This window comes from Jaculus jaculus, chromosome X, assembly GCF_020740685.1.
Source record: "Jaculus jaculus isolate mJacJac1 chromosome X, mJacJac1.mat.Y.cur, whole genome shotgun sequence".
NCBI classification, from domain to species: domain Eukaryota; kingdom Metazoa; phylum Chordata; class Mammalia; order Rodentia; family Dipodidae; genus Jaculus; species Jaculus jaculus.
Genome location: NC_059125.1, coordinates 116,235,090 through 116,243,160, shown reverse-complemented (window position 1 = coordinate 116,243,160; position 8,071 = coordinate 116,235,090). Strand labels below are relative to the sequence as shown.

At 38.9% G+C, this 8,071-nt stretch overlaps 1 pseudogene; it reads left to right on the top strand.

Annotated features, from left to right (window-relative positions):
- The first annotated feature begins 2,207 nt into the window (after window positions 1-2,207).
- On the top strand, window positions 2,208-3,204 carry LOC101618182 (annotated as a pseudogene).
- Window positions 3,205-8,071: the final 4,867 nt, after the last annotated feature.

The window sequence follows — 8,071 nt, the reverse complement described above, 5'->3', positions numbered from 1 at the left end:
ATGAAGTGGCCTTGTACTAGTGTGATAATCTCTCCTGGTACCATTTAAGCTAATAAATCACATCTTTTTGAGACAGCCTTTGCTCAGATAATCCAGAAGAGGGCGCCCAATGATCATTTTGTGTTCTTTTTTGTGTCAATTTTTTAACTTTTTTTTTTTTTTTTCCTGTGCCTGGGAATTTCTCAGTTAATATCTGTATCGTGTCATGGATTGACAGGCCTCATCTTATTATATAGTCTAATGAAGTTCAATAACCAACTGGAGCAGCATGAACAAACATAAATCTGAGCCCCAATAAAAGTATCGTCATAAGCTGTTCTTACTCTTTCATAGTAGTGCCAGAAAATGATCAGGGTGCTACAGGACCTCAATATCATCTCTAGGGGTGGTATAGACATGTTTTCAGTGACATCTTTAAAATAAATCGTCAAGCTCACAAGGGGACAAAATTTCATTAGTAGGATGATTATAGGTAACAATGAAGTGCTATATATTTTATAAAGGTAGAAGAAATAGTTTTGAAAGGAATGATAAATGTTTGAGAACACAGTAACATTAATTAAGTGTTACACGATGCATACATATATTAAACATTGCATGGAAACACATTTAATATGTAAAATTTTTATGTTTTTGTTGATTCTATTATCTTTTGTTTTTGAGATATGATCTCACTATATGGCCCAGGCCAGCTTTAAACTAAGTGTCTTTGTTACCTTTTTCATTACTGGAACAAAATACCTGACAAAATCAATTTACGAGTAAGAGATTGTTTTGGCTTACACTTTGAGATTAAATCCATCATGGCATGGAACATGATGGTGGTAGGAGAATGAAGCAGCTGCTCACATGGCATCCACAGTGAGGAAACAGAGTGGAGAAGAATGCTGCTGCTTAGTTCACTTTCTCCTTTTTATTCAGCGTGGGACTCTAGACCATAGAATGATACCTCCCACAATTAGGATGGGTCCTTTCATCTCAAGCAACCTAATCTAGAAAATCCTTCACAGACATTCCCAGATATTTGCTTCCATGGTGATTTTCAATACTGTGACGTTTACAACCAGAACTCAGCCATCACACTCACTGTGTAGCTAAGGGTAGCCTTGAGTACCAGATCTTCCACCTTCTGCCCTTGAGTGCTAAGACTACATATATGGCCCATTCCACCCAGCTTTCCTTTAATGTTTGTTTTTTATCAGTCAAAAATAAACAGTTTCCTTTAAAAAGAGAAGAGTGAATGTGTAATGTCAAAATAGATGAGATAAAATGCTTATAATAATAAAAGGATATCAGAGTTATTTGTATTATTTTTGAAATTTTTCCAGTTCAAAATGACTTCTAAATAAAATTTGCAAAAGTTGAATCTACTATTTCCATGGAATAATTGAAAAATGCAAACATATCCAAGGTCTGAAGAGGAAATACAGCCACATAGAGAAGAAAGTCATCAAAATGGATGAGAAAGTCACAGAAAAAGTTAGGGATATGGAAAAGAAATTAGGCCAGGAAAAATCCCAGTACAAAAGTTGGAAATGAAAAACTTAATGAATCAAATAAAAAACACAACAGAATGCCTCACCAACTGAGCAGACAGAATTAAAAATAGTATGGATGGAGGTCAAGCTCAAGGAAATAGTACATTCAAACATCAATAAGTAAAATGAAATAGGGCCTGGTGAGATAGTACATGCCTGTAATCTCAACACGTGGGAGATACAGGCAAGAGTATCAGGAATTCAGTGTGATACATGGCTGCATATGACTACAGCAGAGGTTTTCTGTAACATATTACATTTAAGATATCAAAAATTCCAACTGGCTGGAGAGATGGTCTAGTGGTTCAAGGCACTTGCTTGCAAAGCTTGATGGCATGCATTAAATGTGCACAGAGGCTCGTGCATCTGGAGTTCATTTGCCGTGGCAGGAGGCCCTAATGCACCCATTCCCTCATCTCTCTTTCATTCGTTCTTTCTAATAAATAAATACACACACACACACACACTTATATGTATATTGGTTTTTTGAGGTAGGGTGTCATTGCTGGGATTAAAGGCGTGTACCACCACACCAGCTAAATACATATTTTTAAAAATTCAAACCAGGATTCTCTAGCACTGCTTCCCCTGCTACCTGGAGCTGGAACAGGTTGGGCTGCCAAAGCAAGATGGTGGACTATAGCGTGTGGGACCATATTGAAGTGTCGGATGAAGTTGCATCCCAACATTGTGGCTGGGGGCAGCCAGGTGGAGCTAGAGCGGTTGCAGGCTGAGGCTCAGCAGCTGTGCAAGGAAGAGCAGAGCTGGGAGCAGAAGCTGGAGGAGAGAAAGGGAATATGCCCTGGTATGTGGACAGACTTAGCAAAGATGGCTTCAGCAAGAGTATGGTCAATACCAAACCCAAAGAGGTAGTGGTGGAGGAGGAGGTGAGGTAGCAGGAACACAAAACATTGGTGGAGAAGTATGAGAACCAGATCAAGCATTTTGGCATGCTCCACTGCTAGGATGACAGCCAGAAGCTCGAATCCAACAATGTCCACCTGGTATGTGAAGAGACAGCCTACCTGGTTATCTGGTGCACTGACCTAGAAGTGGAAGAAATGCACACTCATGGAGCAGTTGGCCCACCATACCATGGTCATGCAGTTCCTGCTGGAGCTGGCCAAGAGCCTGAAGATGAATCCCTGGACATGCTTCCACCAGTTCCTCACCAAGATTAAGACAGACAACCACCACTATATAGAGAGCTTTAAGTATGAACTGGAAGCCTTTAAGCAGTGCATGCGAGGCTGTGCCAAACTGCGTATTGAGAAGGCCATGAAGGAGTATGAGGAAGAGGAGCAAGAAGCAGCTGAGTCCCAGCAGCTTGGATCCAGTGAAGGTCTGCAAGTCCCTTCCTGAGGAGCTCCAGAAGTACTGCAATGTGAAGGACGCACAGATACTCCAAGATGCCTTTACCAAGATGGAGCCTACTGATGCAAATTACCACATGCAACACTGCATTGACTCTGGTCTATGGGCCCTCAACTCCATGTCCAGCAAGGCCAAGGAAGGGGAGGAGGCTGACCTCAGGGACCCATTGTTGGAAACCATCACCAAGGCAGGTGATGAGAAAGAAAAGAAAAGAAAGAAAGTGCGGAACCCACCCAACCACTGCCACCACCCCAGGCTTCTGTGGGGTCCCTTTACAGAAAACAAAACATAGATACCATGTCCCCAGCTTCTGATGTCCTACACTGCCAGTGCTCCCCCCTGCCATGCCCAGCCAAGGGGACCTGCTCTGCTCTTTCTCCTCCACTGACACCCCTCTGTAGCTGTTGTCCAATTCTTTTGAGTAGAGAGCTTTCATTGCCTGCTGCCCTCTCCAATCATTGTTATGCCAAAGTCCCAGGGTATTGGGACGGGTAGAGGATGCCAGGTTGGTCCTCCAGGTGGGGGTGTGTCTCCAGCCATAGGGCCCACCCCTGTGGGTCTGTTTCACTGTTCTTCTGTCTGGCCTTCTGTTTGGAAAACAGCAATGATATTTCAATAAAGAAGTTCAGATGCTTGAAAAAATACTCAAACCCCAACCCCAATTTTATAAGCTGTAAGAGAAAAATGACACTTTATGCACAGGGGCAGAGTAACACTAGATCACTGATCAGCCACCCTAAAAGCCAAGAAATCACAGAGGAGTTGGCAAGATGGGCAAGAGTGCTGCTTCCATAGTGAGCCTGTCAACCAGGGCCATAGTCAGGGAGACAGACACTGAGGAAACTCAAAATGTACCAAAGTAGACATCCAGAACCTGCTGAGAGCACAACACTAAAGAAGATTTAAAACACACCCACCATGGCTCAGGGATTTTTGTGTGTGTGTGGAAGAGGGGGCAGAAATAATGTAAACACCAGAGAGTGGAAGGAAATGTCCAGGGGCACTGCCCCCTTACAATGACTGATGCTCTCACATCTATGCCCCCTAAACCTAGGGGGAATGGCAGCCATCCTATTGAGTAGGATCCCCAGTGGAATGGGGGCAGGGAGGAGGGAAATGATGGTACTAGCATATGATGTACCCATACAACTTTCTACTTAATAAAATAAAATCAGTAAAAATTTAAAAACTCATGGAGACCTCATATAAATAATCAATGTAATGATACCACCTCAAGGTCTTACAAAATAGACCCCCAAACAGGAATTGACAAGCTATATAGTTAAGATCAGGGCAGAAATTAATGATATGGAGACTAAAAGAATAATACATGAAATCAATCAAAGAGTTATTTGCAAAAATTAGGATAATTGACAACCCAAATAAAAGAAGTAAGACCCAAACTGATAAAATTAGAAATCTAAAAGGAATGGATTAGACACATGGCTTACAAAAATTAAATCAAGAGGATGTAGCTAATTTAAATAGATATATAACAAGCAATGAAATTGAAATAATAATAAAATGTCTCCCAATAAAGAAAAGCTCAGGGGGGCTGGAGAGGTGGCTTAGCAGTTAAGCGCTTGCCTGTGAAGCCTAAGGACCCTGGCTCAAGGGTCGATTCCCCAGGACCCACATTAGCCAGATGCACAAGGGGGTGCACGCATGTGGAGTTCATTTGCAGTGGCTGGTGGCCCTGGCATGCCACCATTCTCTCTCTCTGCCTCTTTCTGTCTCTCTCTCTCAAATAAATAAATAAATAAAAATAAACAAAAAATATTAAAAAAAAAAAGAAAAGCTCAGGGCCAAATGGACTCACTACTAAATCCAATGTTCCTCAAGCTGGTCTGCAAGACAGAAAGGGAAAGAACTTTACCAAATGGATTATACAAAGCCAGCATTATTCTGATATCCAAACTGCAAAATGAAAAAAGAAAACTATACAATTTCCATAATGAATATAGGCACAAAAATTATCAATGAAACACTTGCAAAAAAGATTTTAATAACACATCAAGGGGCTCAGACATCAGCAGGCATGCAAGGATTGATCAACATACACAAATTAACAAATGCAATAAAATGCAGATAGATTGATAAGAATCACATGAACATCTCAATGAACACAAAATTCAAATTCCTTCATGAACAAATTCTTAAAGATCCCAGGAATAGAAGAAATAGGTTCAAGACAATACATGACATAAATGACAAACTTAATGCCAACATTATACTAAATGGGGAAAAATGAAAGCTTGTCCTTTAAAATTAGGAAAGAGACATAGGTGCTCACTTTCTCTGAACCTCAATATGGTACTCAAGCCTTAGTGGCAATGATAAGAAAAGGGAAAGAAATAAAAAGGATACAAATAAACAAGTCAAATCATATCTATTTGCAGATGTCATGCTCTTATCCATTTCTTGTAGATTTTCCAGGTTTGGGGGAATTAAATTTTCATATATTCTGTATTGATCCTCTGAATTTCATTTGAATCCATTGTAACATCCTGTTTTTCATTTCTAATTTTATCAGTTTGGGTCTTCCTTTCCTCCCTCCCTTACTCCCTCCCTCCCTCCCTTCCTTTCTTCCTTCATTCTTATTTTTTTGGGGAGACAAGCCTAATAGACTGGCCTTTTATGTGAGAGAGAGAGAGAGAGAGAGAAAGAGAGAGAGGGAAACTTGGCATGTCAGGGCCTCCAGCCACTGTAATTGAATGCCAGATGTGCGCATCACCTTGTGTGCATATGAAGCCTTGTGCACGTTGTGAGTGTGGCTTACTTGGGACCTGGAGAGTCAAACATAGATCCTTACACTTTGTAGGCAAGCACCCTAACCGCTAAGCCATCTCTGCAGCCTGGGGTCTTCTCCTTCTTTTGTTTGGCTAGAGGTTGGTCAATCTTCCTTATTTTTGCAAGGAACAACCTCCTTGTTTGATTGTTGTAAAGGGCCCACCAGAAGGACCGAGGACAGAATGCAGTGGGTAAAGTGCTTGTTGTGCAATCCTGAGTACCTGAGTTTAGATTCCCAGACCCAACATAAAAATCAGAAGGCATGGTGGCTTCTGTAATCTCAGTGAGCAGTAATGGAGAAAGAGACAGAATTTCTTGGAAGCTCATGAATAGAGTACTGAACAATAGGAGACCCTGCCTCAAACAAGGTAGAAGGTGAGGATTAATGCTAAAGATGTCTTCTGACCTACACACATGTGCCATGGTACATACTTGCCCACATCCTCAGGTACAAACATGCATTCATACACACACCAAGTAAATACATAAAAATTATGAAAAGAAAATAGGCTCATTAGAGAACTTTGATTAGCACTTTTGGCAATGTATCAGTATATGAGATCAACATACAAAAATCAATACCTTTTCTATATACCAATATCCAACTAGTTGAGAAAGAAATAAAAAGGATTCTATTCACAATACCTTAAAAATAAATAATGAATGTATCTGAGCAAAGTACCATGATGAAACCCATTATTTTTCACACTAACTAAAAAATTAAGATAAATAAATAAATAAATAATAGAGGACATGAAAGATTTCTGCAATGAAATCTTTAAAACACTGAATGCAGACATTGAAGAAGATACTAGAAGAAGTAAAGAACTCTCACATCCATAGATTTGAAGAATTAGTATTGAAAAAATGCAGATATTACCAAAATAATCTACAGATTTAACACAATCAAATACTCATCAAAATTATGATGATTTTTTGCAGAATTAGAACAGAGAGCCATACATGAAAGCACAAAAGACCCCCAGTAGCCAAAGCAATTTGAAGCAGAAAGAACCATGCTGGAGTTATTACAATATTTGATCTCAAATTATATTACACAGTCATTGTAACAAGAAAACATGGTTCCAGCACAAAACAGACATATTGATCTATGAAATAGAAAAAGATTCAGAAATAAATCTACAGCACTATATCCACCTAATATTTGATAGGATTATAGGTGTATGTGTATGCCACCAAACCCAGCATGCTAGTATATATTTTTATATCTTTCTCTTTCACACACACACACAAATATATATATATATATATATATATATATATATATATATACATATATATATACATACATACATACATACATACATACATACACACATATACATACATACATATCTCCTGTCCTATTAATTTCCCACTAAGCAATGGCCTGGCCACATAACACAAATTTTGATGAACATTTCCTTGTGCATTGAGTTGAAAATATTTATTTTCATTTAGATTTTGTTTGTACTTTAGGAGGATGATGTTTAGGGGCTGGAGATAGAGTTCAGTTCATCTCTTGCTCCTGGGTTCAATTGCCAGAAAAATGTAAAATGGGTATGATGACCCATGTTTGTCATTCCGTCATGCAAGAGATGGAGGCAGATGGATCAAAGTCATTCTCAGGTACATACTGAGCTCAAGGTCAGCCTAGGTTACATGAGACATTGTCTCACAGAAACGTATGTCATTTAATCTAGGTATTTTGGGATATTGTAACTACATGTTATTGATTTCTAAGTTCACTTGTGTAATGAATGTAGTTGAAGACATCATCTTTGACCTCAAAGATATACAAACAGAAAGTTTCCAAATAGAAAACCAAACAGAACTAAGACTAAGAACTGGGAAAATGTTGTTCATCTATAGCGGGGCAATTACAAGAGACATGATTCAAATGTAATGGGATACCAGAGGGTAAGAAGATGAACAAAAGGAACGTTTGAATCCTTAATGCTTAAATGCTTTCCATAACTATTGACAGACATCAAACCATAAACCCCAACAACTCAGAGACTAGCAAACAAAAAATAGCTAGGAGTAGCTCATTCTTGCTACAGGAAACCAGTAATGAAAAGAAAATCTTAAATCCCAAGAGGGCAAAAACACCTTATTTATAAGTAACACATTGGACTTCTCTTTAGAACCCATGTAATTCAATAGAGTGGAGTGAAATATTTAGTGTTGAAAGAAGAAAAGCTAACAGTTACTATTCAATACTGCATAATTATCCTTTAAAAGAAAGCAAAAGCTTTATTCTCAAATAAAAATTGAGTAATTTGGTGCCAGTTAGTTGTTTTGTAAGTTATTCAAATAGAATAAATTACATAGGAGAGAAACTAAATACAAACAGAAAAAAAAATCAG